This window comes from Micropterus salmoides, unplaced genomic scaffold, assembly GCF_014851395.1.
Source record: "Micropterus salmoides isolate LMB-PRFRI ecotype aquatic unplaced genomic scaffold, ASM1485139v1 Ms_hic_scaffold_15, whole genome shotgun sequence".
In the NCBI taxonomy this organism is placed as follows: domain Eukaryota; kingdom Metazoa; phylum Chordata; class Actinopteri; order Centrarchiformes; family Centrarchidae; genus Micropterus; species Micropterus salmoides.
In genome coordinates, this window is record NW_024040596.1 from 389,016 (window position 1) to 402,649 (window position 13,634).

Consider the following 13,634-nt stretch of genomic DNA (forward strand, 5'->3'; position numbering starts at 1 on the left):
ACACACAGTATAACACACACACAGTATAACTCACACAGTATAAAACACACAGTATAACACACACAGTATAACACACAGTATAACACACACACAGTATAACACACACAGTATAACACACACAGTATAACACACACAGTATAACACACAGTATAACACACACACAGTATAACACACACAGTATAACACCACACGTATAACTCACACACAGTATAACACACAGTATAACACACACAGTATAACACACACAGTATAACACACACACAGTATAACACACACAGTATAACACACACAGTATAACACACACACAGTATAACACACACAGTATAACACACACAGTATAACACACAGTATAACACACAGTATAACACACAGTATAACACACACAGTATAACACACAGTATAACACACACAGTATAACACACACAGTATAACACACACAGTATAACACACACAGTATAACACACAGTATAACACACACAGTATAACACACACAGTATAACACACAGTATAACACACACAGTATAACACACACAGTATAACACACACAGTATAACACACAGTATAACACACACAGTATAACACACACAGTATAACACACACACAGTATAACACACACAGTATACACACACAGTATAACACACAGTATAACACACACAGTATAACACACACAGTAAACACACAGTATAACACACACACAGTATAACACACAGTATAACACACACAGTATAACACACACAGTATAACACACACAGTATAACACACACAGTATAACACACACAGTATAACACACAGTATAACACACACAGTATAACACACACAGTATAACACACAGTATAACACACACACAGTATAACACACACAGTATAACACACACAGTATAACACACAGTATAACACACAGTATAACACACACAGTATAACACACAGTATAACACACACAGTATAACACACACAGTATAACACACACACAGTATAACACACACAGTATAACACACACACAGTATAACACACACACAGTATAACACACACAGTATAACACACAGTATAACACACACAGTATAACACACACAGTATAACACACACAGTATAACACACACACAGTATAACACACACAGTATAACACACACAGTATAACACACACAGTATAACACACACAGTATAACACACAGTATAACACACACAGTGGGCCACAGAGACAGATGGCAGCAGTGAATTCAGTTCAGACCTGTGAGTCTGTTTAGTGGAAGCACAGACTCACAGAGAGAGAAACTAGAAAGGAGAACAATGTGGAGCCGTTCTCTTCATGCTGAATGCTCTCACTTTTGTTCAGACTTCAGAGCATCAGTGAGGTTACAACACAAAGCGTTTGGTACGGGATGCTCAGGTAAGATCCTCAGAGCGTGGATTCATGTTAAGCTTTAACTCCCCCCCCCCCCCCCCCCCCCCGCTGCAGAGTCCGGTCTGATCACATGACGGATCATCTGATCAGCTGGCAGTTCTGTTACAGTGCTGATCAGTGGTACGTATGAGGTTTTCAGTCTGACAGCGTAGATATGAGGTTTTCCTCTAATGGAGTTTTCAAAATAAAAGCACTGATGTGCAGGTCGTGTGTGTGTGTGTGTGTGTGTGTGTGTGTGGTGTGTGTGTGTGTGTGTGGTTGTGTGTATGTGTGTGTGTGTGTGTGTGTGTGTGTGTGTGTGTGTGTGTGTGTGTGTGTGTGTGTGTGTGTGTGTGTGTGTGTGTGTGTGTGTGTGTGTGTGTGTGTGTGTGTGTGTGTGTTGGCAGCAGCAGCGTTCAGGACCTGCTGCTGGGCTCTCGTGATACATTAAGCCCTGTGCGTGTCTGCAAGCCGGCGGGGGGGGGGGGGTCCTCTGCAGCTGATTGGATCAGAGCACACATACCCTCCACCCCACCCCCATCCAGCTTCCATCAGATGGTCACGCTACTCCAATGAGACCAACCCCTCCCCCTCACACACTGCTGCTACACATACACACTAAACACACACACACTCACACACTAAACACACACACACTCACACACTCGCACACACACTTGTGTGTTCACTGTAGTGAAACACAGCAGCTTTGAACAACTCACAGATCTTTACATTACACAGGAACTGGTTCGACACACAGCTGCTTCACTGAACCTTCAGTACTCCGACCTTTTACTGCAGTAACACCAGAATGTAAAGATACTGCATCACAGTATAGTTAAATAGTACTGATAGACAGAAATACTACTGCTCTTCGCTCTTCAGTTATTTTCTTTATCCTGTTCTGATTTAGTCTTCGCTGTCCTGCTGCCTGTTTGACACGTTGACTCATGTTGAATCTCCCTCTGGATGATCTGCTGTAAGAGGAGAGGGGAAGCCAGAGGTTATAGAAATATTCTATGTTTATATCATCTGGATGCGTGTTGGCTGATGTGTGTTGGCAGGATGCGTGTTGGCTGGATGCGTGTTTAGAGGATGCGTGTTGGCCGGATGCGTGTTGGCTGGATGCGTGTTGGCTGGATGCGTGTTGGCTGGATGCGTGTTGGCTGGATGCGTGTTGGCTGGATGCGTGTTGGCTGGATGCGTGTTGGTTGGATGCGTGTTGGCTGGATGCGTGATGGCTGGATGCGTGTTGGTTGGATGCGTGTTGGCTGGATGGGTGTTGGCAGGATGCGTGTTGGCTGGATGCGTGATGGCTGGATGCGTGTTGGCTGGATGCGTGTTGGCTGGATGCGTGATGGCTGGATGCGTGTTGGCTGGATGCGTGTTGGCAGGATGCGTGTTGGCTGGATGCGTGTTGGCTGGATGCGTGTTGGCTGGATGCGTGTTGGCAGGATGTGTGTTGGCAGGATGTGTGTTGGCTGGATGCGTGTTGGCAGGATGTGTGTTGGCAGGATGCGTGTTGGCAGGATGCGTGTTGGCTGGATGCGTGTTGGCCGGATGCGTGTTGGCTGGATGGGTGTTGGCAGGATGCGTGTTGGCTGGATGCGTGATGGCTGGATGCGTGTTGGCTGGATGCGTGTTGGCTGGATGCGTGATGGCTGGATGCGTGTTGGCAGGATGCGTGTTGGCAGGATGTGTGTTGGCTGGATGCGTGTTGGCTGGATGCGTGTTGGCAGGATGCGTGTTGGCTGGATGCGTGTTGGCAGGATGCGTGTTGGCTGGATGCGTGTTGGCTGGATGCGTGTTGGCCGGATGCGTGTTTAGAGGATGCGTGTTGGCCTGATGCGTGTTGGCTGGATGCGTGTTGGCTGGATGCGTGTTGGCTGGATGCGTGTTGGCTGGATGCGTGTTGGCTGGATGCGTGTTGGTTGGATGCGTGTTGGCTGGATGCGTGTTGGCTGGATGCGTGTTGGCTGGATGCGTGTTGGCAGGATGCGTGTTGGCAGGATGTGTGTTGGCAGGATGCGTGTTGGCTGGATGCGTGTTGGCTGGATGCGTGTTGGCAGGATGTGTGTTGGCTGGATGCGTGTTGGCAGGATGTGTGTTGGCAGGATGCGTGTTGGCAGGATGTGTGTTGGCAGGATGTGTGTTGGCGGATGCGTGTTGGCCGGATGCGTGTTTAGAGGATGCGTGTTGGCCTGATGCGTGTTGGCTGGATGCGTGTTGGCTGGATGCGTGTTGGCTGGATGCGTGTTGGCTGGATGCGTGTTGGTTGGATGCGTGATGGCTGGATGCGTGTTGGCTGGATGCGTGTTGGTTGGATGCGTGTTGGCTGGATGCGTGTTGGTTGGATGCGTGTTGGCTGGATGCGTGTTGGTTGGATGCGTGTTGGTTGGATGCGTGTTGGCTGGATGCGTGTTGGCTGGATGCGTGTTGGCCGGATGCGTGTTGGCCGGATGCGTGTTGGCCGGATGCGTGTTGGTTGGATGCGTGTTGGCTGGATGCGTGTTGGTTGGATGCGTGTTGGCTGGATGCGTGTTGGCTGGATGCGTGTTGGCCGGATGCGTGTTGGCCGGATGCGTGTTGGCCGGATGCGTGTTGGTTGGATGCGTGTTGGCTGGATGCGTGTTGGCAGGATGCGTGTTGGCTGGATGCGTGTTGGCTGGATGCGTGTTGGCTGGATGCGTGTTGGCAGGATGCGTGTTGGCAGGATGCGTGTTGGCAGGATGCGTGTTGGCTGGATGCGTGTTGGCAGGATGCGTGTTGGCTGGATGCGTGTTGGCAGGATGCGTGTTGGCTGGATGCGTGTTGGCTGGATGCGTGTTGGCTGGATGCGTGTTGGCAGGATGCGTGTTGGCTGGATGCGTGTTGGCAGGATGCGTGTTGGCTGGATGTGTGTTGGCAGGATGCGTGTTGGCTGGATGTGTGTTGGCAGGATGCGTGTTGGCAGGATGCGTGTTGGCTGGATGCGTGTTGGCAGGATGCGTGTTGGCTGGATGCGTGTTGGCTGGATGCCCACTGCTGTCAGGAAAACAGTGAAATGATGAACGTTAAAATGCGAAAAATAAAAATGTGGGTCAAAATAATTTTATTTACTGGAAAGTAAAAATAATGATGACCGACCACAGACAGGACCACTAGGACCTCCTCAGTGACCAGTAGAACCTTCTCAATTTACTTTTAGAACTTTCTAAAGGATGACTGAATTACCAAAAGAACCAAAAATGAACCCTAAAACCTCATCTGTGGTCACCAGAACCTCTTGATTTGGCTGGACTGGCCTTTTAAAGCAGTTTAAAGAACCACTCAGAAGGCTGAGCAGTTCTAAAGGTTCCCTCAAACTTAACTTTCCTGCAGTTACTCTACGTTTCTGTAACTGTGGTGAAAAATAGCCTAAAAAACAAACGGTTCTGTTATATAAGTGAAATTCTTGCGGTGTAAGGAATAAAATGTGCAGATACATTAAAGTTTGTATTCTCATGAGAAGCAGAGTGAAGAGTTGCAGGTAGTTGCATCATTGATTACATCAGAGCTGATGGCGGGAGGCCTGTTGGGCTGTAGCTCAGACTGAACATGATCAGCTCCCTCCCCCTGCTGGACTCACCAGGGAACTGCAGGAGTTTTAACACTGGAGTCCAGTTCTTCTGTCACTGATAACAACAGTGATCCAAGTTATCTCTGCATCCCCCATATAGGGTTAGTTCCCTTAAATTAAAACAGACCTCTAGAACGCCCCACGACAACTACACCACCTGAAGCACCTCTGGATCCATCTTCATGAACCCTAGAACCACACAACAGCAAGAAACACAATAAGGACCTCTAGAACCTTCACAAGTACTGGAAGTCACATCAAGTACCAGTCAAACCTCCTAAAGCAATCCTAGAACTACCCGCTGGACCACTAGAGCCATCTTCAGGGCCCCCAGAACCTCCTAAAGGACCTCTAAGGATTCCCTAAACTACTTCACCTGACCTCACTTATTAAGTCCATCAACATAACAGACTGCAGAGAAGAAAGACGAGTTAGACCTGTCATCAGCTGGCCAATCAGAATCCAGAAAACATTTAAACTGTCCAAATAGCGCACCAGCTGGAGCATGTTGTTATGTATGTTGTGACGTACAGAGAATAAAAAGGCATCTCTGAATGCCTCCTCTAGTGAAGAACGACATGCTGATGCACCTGAAGCTGTCTGCTAACTGACAAAAACACCAGGGCCCCGTTTCAGAGAGCGGGTTTAGTGAGCGTCAGAAGTCTTGGAGGGCCAGGATTCTCAGGCCCTGTCCACGAGTACACGGGTATTTGTAAAAACTGAGGTTTTAGCTTGTGATGTCTGAGTGCCGTTACCTGCTTTGTTTACATGGGCCGAAATTGCCAGCAGCCTGCTGAAGTTATTTTTCAGGCTTCTGATTGGCCGACATGGCTTTAAGGGTGGGGTTACATCGCTGCCTTCTGGTGTGGGGTGCTCTTGACGGCGCTTTGAGTGTTTTTGCCTTTTCATATTGATGGAGTTTTTTTTAAATCATCATCGTCACCACCATCATCTCCCAGGACCTCAAGTGGGAGCTGAACGTCACCTCCCTCACCAAGAAGGCCCAGCAGAGGATGTACTTCCTGCGGCAGCCTGCCAAAGACAATGATGGTGCGTTTCTACACCGCCATCATTGAGTCCATCCTCACCTCCTCCATCACCATCTGGTGCGCTGCTGCCACTGCCAGGGACAAGGGCAGGCTGCAGCGCATCATTCGCTCTGCAGAGAAGGTGATTGGCTGCAATCTTCTTTCTCTTCTGGACCTGTACGCCTCCAGTAGAAGGAAAGATTGTAATTTATGCTCGATGTGTGTTGTGAACTTTTGCACATACTTGTTAATGATCCCGTATATTTTGCAATCGTTTTTCCAATAGCATTATGGTATTATTGTAATTTTTGATTACTGGTATATTTTTGATCTCTTTACTTTTTATGTATTTATATTTCTATCAAGGTGGAAAAAACAGAGAGATAATAAAGTTTGAACTGAGACTCACCGTTTAGCTGGTGACGTCCAGAATATAAAGTTGTAAAGGCTGACGATGAAGCTGCAACTCCAGCACACCTGATCCAGCTCCTGCTAAAGCACACCTGACAACCAGAAAGACAAGAAAGAGAGGCTGAACTGAAGAGGCAGATGCCAACAGATGCACTTTCTGACTTTCGAGTCGTATCATTTCAAGGCTCACGTGATGTTCCCGTCCCATGTGGTCCAGTGATCGAGCTCCTCCTTTATACCCAGGTGGTAGTTAACGTAGATGTGAGTGGTGGAGACATTAACTGTGAATAAATGCTGTTTTATTTATTATCATTACATAAAGAAACGTGTTTGATCAGAAAACAACCTGTTGCGTCGATGGGTTAGCATGAACTTCTGCAGCACAATGAAAATGGCTTGTTTTTGGAGGTAGGATGGACAGATATCTATATGATTGTAAGATGTGTCCTGATAAAGGGGATATGTGAATTGCTTTCAAAGGACACGGCTTTTGAGCATCATGGAACCGAGATTGGAAAACGAGTACACGTGATGTTTTGAATGCCTCGGCAAACACATGTCTCTGTTGGCTTTTCTGCTACCACATGCCATCCTAGAAGTGAACAGCAAGTCTGTTTTTCTTTGCTTTTACTGAAAAAGGAATGAAAGACGTTAACGAGCCCATTTGATTTCATTGAAACATTCACGGGAAAGTCGGTGAAGTAACCCAAACGCATGGCGCTGTGGCTTAGTTGGTCAAAGTGCCTGTCTAGTAAACAGGAGATCCTGGGTTCAATTCCCAGCGGTGCCTGAGTGGCGTTTTTAATAACGATGTGCCACTTCCCAAGGACAAAAACGAGAATAACCTCATGTGCGTTCTATGCAGCTTCAAGAAAAACGCAAGTGAACAAGTAGAGCGTGGCAATCCGAATACTTGATTACAAAACTAGACGACCTGAAACAGGTAGCGTAGTTGCCTGCGGCGGGTGCTGTGGCTTAGTTGGTGAAAGCGCCTGTCTTGTAAACAGGAGATCCTGGGTTCAAATCCCAGCAGTGCCTTTACAACTTAATGTGTCCACGGGAGCCTCTACCTATTCAAATCTGAAAACAAGAAATTGCTCCCTTAACACACTTAAACACCCTCTGACTGAATCAGCTGTTTCTAAAATCTGTCCTTTGATGTACTGGTCCTTACTGACTTCTGTCCTGGTGATCCCACCAGAGGCTGCTCTACATTTTCTAAAGCATGGAAGACAGACAAGTGCTACTGTTGGGCCTGCGTGAAAGTTGAACACCTTTGCTGAAAAACAGCAACGAGCAGTGCAGTGGGTTTGAAACTATTCACAACACAGGAGAGACACAACCTTACACTACTGCTTCTGCATCTTGGAATATAGACTGGTTTTAATGGGCTATTGCTGTCGAGACCTATTTTACCCAACAATAATTGGTAGAAAATGCTGGCCTTGGTATCCAGAAACCAACTGGTTCCTATTATAGCAGCTTCACCAAGGAATGAATATCCAGGTGTTCTGGGCTCAAGTCCTGCTGCAGAAGAAGATTGTTTTCCAACATAAACACTCTGGACTTCTGAGTGGTGTGAATACGATGATGAACCCTGTCCTGTGTTCTCTGTGGACTAATGGTTAGTGTCTTGCCTTCCACCTGAAATATCTGGGTTCAAGTCCAGCTGCAAAAAGATTTGGTTTCATTTTATGTTCATAATTCTGATCTTGGCCTTGGATCCAGATGGATCTCTGTTTGTTTCTGCTGTACAGCACTTTGTAACTTGGTTTTGAAAAGTGTTACAAATAAAGGTATTATTATTGTTGTTATTATTATTATTATCCAAAGGTATGAATCAATCAAAATTCAGATCATGAACGTGGATCTGAATCCTGACATGAACCAGAAGAACTTCATCATTTAACTGAACAGGTCTCAACAATAACCGATGGTACAAAGATCAGAACCAGGATCCACATCCAGACTCAGATGAGGACTTTTATTATTCTTGTTTTATATTAAAGTCTCTTGTACGTTCTGTATCATTTCTTTCCTGCTTTCTTTTTTGGTACAGTAAAATAAGTCCAAAGAGAGCTAGCTAGTCTTACCTTACTTAGCTGTCCCGGGGTCCCTCGAATATCGGACAAATTCAGAAATTCATGACGGGATGTGAACACGATGAGATTTCGGACACTTTAAGCGGTTTTATTGAACACACGCACACACAAAGAGAGACATTTATCACGTACCTCAGACAGCTGAGCCGAGATTTGAACCCACAACTCCAGGTCTCCAGTCGGCGTCCTTCCCTGCAGGTCCATCTTCAGTACCGATGAAGACCAACAACCAGAGAGAGGAAAAAGATCAGACTGAGGAAGGAACCTACAGAAGATCCACCTCCATCAGTCTGGAGAGGAAACTCTGGATGATGGACTTCCTGTCTGGTTCCTGGTTTAAAAAAGAAACGTGTTTGATCAGAAAACAACCTGCTGTTGTGGGTTAGCATGAACTTCTGCAGCACAATGAAAATAGTTTGTTTTTGGAGGTAGGATGGACAGATATCTATTTGATCAAGCCAGCTAGCTAGTCTTACCTTACTTAGCTGCCCCGTGGCCCCTCGAAGGTCGGACAAATTCGGACGCTTTGAGCAGTTTTTGAGTTTTGTTTTATTGAACACACACACACACACACACACACACACACACAAAGAGAGACATTTATCACGTACCTCAGACGGCTGAGCCAAGATTTGAACCCACAACTCCAGGTCACTAGTCGGCGTCCAGTTGGATGATGGATTTCCTTTGTGTTTTACGCAGAGCAATATGTTTTACTCACCTATTCTCACAAAGGGAACATATACTATGTTATGGACCCTAACGTGGGATGCAACCAGTGAACAATAATGAAAACCACAACTCAATTATGTAATGCAACAGAGGCAACGTGTATTAACAAAAGCGTACTACAAAACAATAAACACAACTCAAATCACCACTAAGGGTTTAGTTCATTTCAATTCAACAGAGCAGTTCAATAAAAAAAAAAAAAAAACAGTTTAGTTCAAAAACTTACTGGGTTCTGGACCGGTTTGATGCCGATGGTTTTGGTTCTTTGGGTGGCTGGTTGTTTGGAGGTTATGGCTGAGTTGCGGATGAAGAAGGTGCCGACATACGGGAACATTGCAGTATGTGAACGCAGAAGGGATTAACGGCCTTACTATAACTGGTTCAACTATACTGAACGTGCTTCTCTGACGGCCTTTCACTTCCTTCAGCTCTTTAGTCAGCTGCCCCGTCCCCGACACACACACCAAACCTTTCAGCACTTCCGCACTTTCATAATCTGGACAGACTCCATGTCGGCCCCAGCGCTGAACGAATAAGAGACCTGTCTACAGAGTGAGTATGAATGGGCGGCGTTCATGGCAACCTGAGAGGAGCAGGTTGTCACATTCATAAAACATACTCTTATTTTTCTCTGATTTCCCACCGTGTCTGAAGCGTCGAAACCTAGGAAGTCTTCTTTGTAGCTGTCCTCCTCTAGGATTTTCGGGACTCTCTGAAACTGTTCCTGGTCAACTTCTTCAACAGTTGGGTAACATGGCTTAAGTTAAGTATTCACCTGTGTCTTCAAGGACTACTTCATATTTCAGAGGACCAACTTTTCAAAAAACACGAAAAGGGCCTTTCCATCGTGGTGATAGTTTTGCAGCAAAAGATTTGTCAGCTTTCAAATAAGGATGAGTGAGGACCCAGACCCGAGTCTCCGTCTCTCCTTTCTTATCATTGTACTTCTTTTGTCTTTTCCTTGCTGTCTGCATATTGCTCTAAGCAAGAGTTTGGAATGAGGCGATCTGCTTGGCACTGACATAGGCTGGTGCATCGGGGTTGCACAGCTGTGGACTGAGCTCTGCAGGTGTGATTCCAGTCGACTCATGTACGGCTGTATTCAGGGCAAACTGGATTTCAGGTAAGTAATGATCCCAGTGTTTGTGCTGCTCTTCGACATAGGAGGCAATCATGGATTTGATGTTGCGGTTGACTCTGACTCTGTTACGTTTGTCTGAGGACGGTAAGGAGATGTACAATTTTGCTGTAGATTCAATCTCTTACATGTTTCCTCAAAGACGGTTGAAATAAACTGTGAGCCTCAGAAAGTTAGGGAAACCCCATCGTGTGAGAATCTCTTTTGACATGGTTTGCAGTGGGCTTATGTAGAGGGAACAACCCAATGAGTGAAGTAATCTATGAAGACAAGAAGATAGAGGTTTCCGTGGGCACTTCTTGGGAAAGGTCCCATGAGGTCCACTCCTATCATCTCCCAGGGCTCATTCACAACAGTTTGCTGTAACTTACCAGGTGGTTTGTGTGACTCTAGTTTGAGGACTTGGCAAACTTGTGAGTGTTGTACATTAGTTTTCACATCCAGGCTCATCTTGGGCCAGTATACAAGGGATTGAAGCCGCTTGTATGTCTTGAATCTTCCAAGATGACCATCAAGGGGGTAGGTATGATAAAGATGCAGTAGTAGATGGCGTAATGATGTCGGGACGCATATTTGATACAGGGTTTTGTGGGGGAGCTCTACTACTCTGTAGACCTTGTCTTCAAGAATAGTGAACTTGTTTGTTGGTGTTTCTGTGACTACTCCTGTTTCCATGATTGATTATAGAGCTGCTGGATGTCTGAATCCTCCCGCTGAGATTTCCAAATTTCGTCGTCAGGGATTTGAAGGTCTTTGGTGATCTCTTTCCTTGAGCGTAACACAACAGCACAGATCGTCGTTCGGGGTTGTTTGTCATCCACTGGTGCTTGTGACAAGGCATCTGGTACAGTGTTACACTTTCCTTTCCGGTATTCGACGATGAAAGTGAATTCCTGTAGACGGAGTGCCCATCTGACGAGTCTTGTGTTGGGTTTTTGGGTTTTGAAAACCCAGACCAGAGATGAATGATCAGTTACCACTGTAAATTGATGACCTTCAAGTATTATCTCCATTTTTCAAGTGCCCAAACGACAGCAAGACATTCCTGCTCAGTGGTGGAGTAGTTCATTTCAGCCTGATTCAGCGTTCCACTGGAAAAGGCAAGGAATTGTCAGGTACCAAGGCCAGTCTGTGGGCTAGGACGGCTCCTAATCCAATGTCGCGTTGTGACGGCCTGCACCTTTTAGTTGCACCGCTTATGGGCGTCGCCCATTCATGTAGCCATGCATGCTCTTTGTGGGAGGTTTCTTATTCGTCAGCGCCAGAGTCCGCCCAGTTCAGGAAGTGCTAAAATGTTTGGTGTGTGTCTGGGAGCGAGGGGCAGTTGACCAAAGAGGAGAGCTGAGGGAAGCAAGAGAGCGTCGGAGCGACACGTTAGTATTGTTGAACAAGTTATAGTGAGGCCGTTAATCCCTTCCGCGTTCACCTACAACAACAATCCCGTACGTCAGCACCTTCTTCAGCCGCAATTCAGCAAAAACCTCTAAACAACCAGCCATCCAGTTTAACAAAACCATCGCCATCAAACCGGTCCACAATCCACTAACAGTCAAGTTTTTTTCTCATGTTGGATTAACATTTGTTTTGAGGAGCAGAGCAATCTTTATTTGATGGGCGTTTTTTCTTGCTCTGAAGACTTAACCTGAACCGTTTTTGAACTGAACTGCTTGTTGAATTGAAATGAACTGAACCCTGAGGGGAAGTTTGAGTTGTGTTTATTGATTTGTGGTACGCTTTTGTTAATATACATTGCCTTCGTTGCATTTTATAATTGAGTTGTGGTTTTCATTATTGTTCATTGGTTTCACTCAACGTGAGGGCCCATAACATCGTATATGTACCCTTTGTGTCACTTGATGGGTAAAATATATTTTTCTGTGTAAAATCCTAAAAATCTTACGTGTCAGGAGAGAAACCTGACTGGCACCCCAAAAGAAACCCGTAAGTCAAACTGTCACAGCGTGTGTCCGCGTAGACTATGAACGGTAAGTGGAAATCAGGATGTCCGAGGATGGGGGGTGAAACCAGATGATATTTGAGGCTTTCAAAAGCTTATTGGCATGAGAGGGTCCGGCTGAACTTAGCTCCTTGTCTTTTGAGGGCATTCAGGGGTTCAGTAACACAAAGGGGGCACAAATCTGTGGTACCAACCCGTTTTAGGTTCTGGGGTACAGGAAAGTCTATGACAGCTTTTGTTTTCTCCGTGTCGACTTCTACTCCAGCAGCAGACACAATATGGCTTAGAAACTTCAGAGACGTGCGGAATAATTGGCTTTTCTTCTTATTCACAGTAAAGTTTTGTCACAGCTGGCTCAAAACAGTGACAAAAAAGAACAGTACGGTGACACAGAACTGCAGCAAAGGTACCATTACTTTTATTTTTACACAAACAGAAACAACTTAATGTTCAAATAATCATATGAAGTGTGATAATCAGTAGGTCAGTCATGTCAGCAGGTATGCATGAAGGAATAGTGAGTGGAGCGTGAAAGAAACAAAAATATCGAGGCGCGTGGAGCATAGGGAACAGGGTTTCCCTCCTCTCTAGCCCACAGTGCAGAACATGAGACGCGCTGTTATACTGGAGAACACCGGGCCCAGGTGGCTCCAGTAACTGCTGATCTTAACCACACCTACTAGCATCTGCAACATAGAACACAAAGAGACAGGCATCCCAGCAGCTGAAAGAGATGGGGATGTCACAAGTGTGCATCACAAAGTTTGTCGAGAACTGACTGAATGTCGTACCAGTGCTGTTCAACTGATTGTGAGTAAATGATGATGTCGTCAAGATAAACGAAGCAAGTTTTCCCTCTGAGCTCTCCAAGTACTCTCTCCATTAAGCACTGAAATGTAGCTGGTGCATTCATAAGACCAAAAGGCATTACTGTGAACTGGAACAGGCCAAGTGGACAGATGAAAGCAGTTTTCTCCTTGCTAGCTGGGTCAAGTTCAAGTTTATTTATATAGCACATTTAAAAACAACACTAGTTGACCAAAGTGCTTTCCACAATAGACAACAAATATACATTACAACAACAGTAGAAAAAGTAAAAAATAAAGTAAATGTCACTACTCAACTCTGTTTGAAGGCCAATGAATAAAGATAGGTCTTTAGCAAGGATTTGAAAGTGTCAGGAGTTTGGGCATTTCTTATTTGAACAGGTAAAGTATTCCAAAAATTAGGAGCAGCTACTGAGAAGGCTCGGTCACCTTTAGTTTTTAACCTGGATCTGGGGACATCAAGG

General features: G+C 45.7%; 2 non-coding genes across 2 annotated transcripts; both read left to right on the forward strand.

The window, feature by feature from the left end:
- The first annotated feature begins 7,130 nt into the window (after positions 1 to 7,130).
- On the forward strand, positions 7,131 to 7,204 carry trnat-agu. Its single transcript has one exon. It is a non-coding gene; the product is annotated as a tRNA-Thr (tRNA).
- A 174-nt stretch (positions 7,205 to 7,378) lies between these two features.
- Positions 7,379 to 7,452, forward strand: trnat-ugu. Its single transcript has one exon. It is a non-coding gene; the product is annotated as a tRNA-Thr (tRNA).
- Positions 7,453 to 13,634: the final 6,182 nt, after the last annotated feature.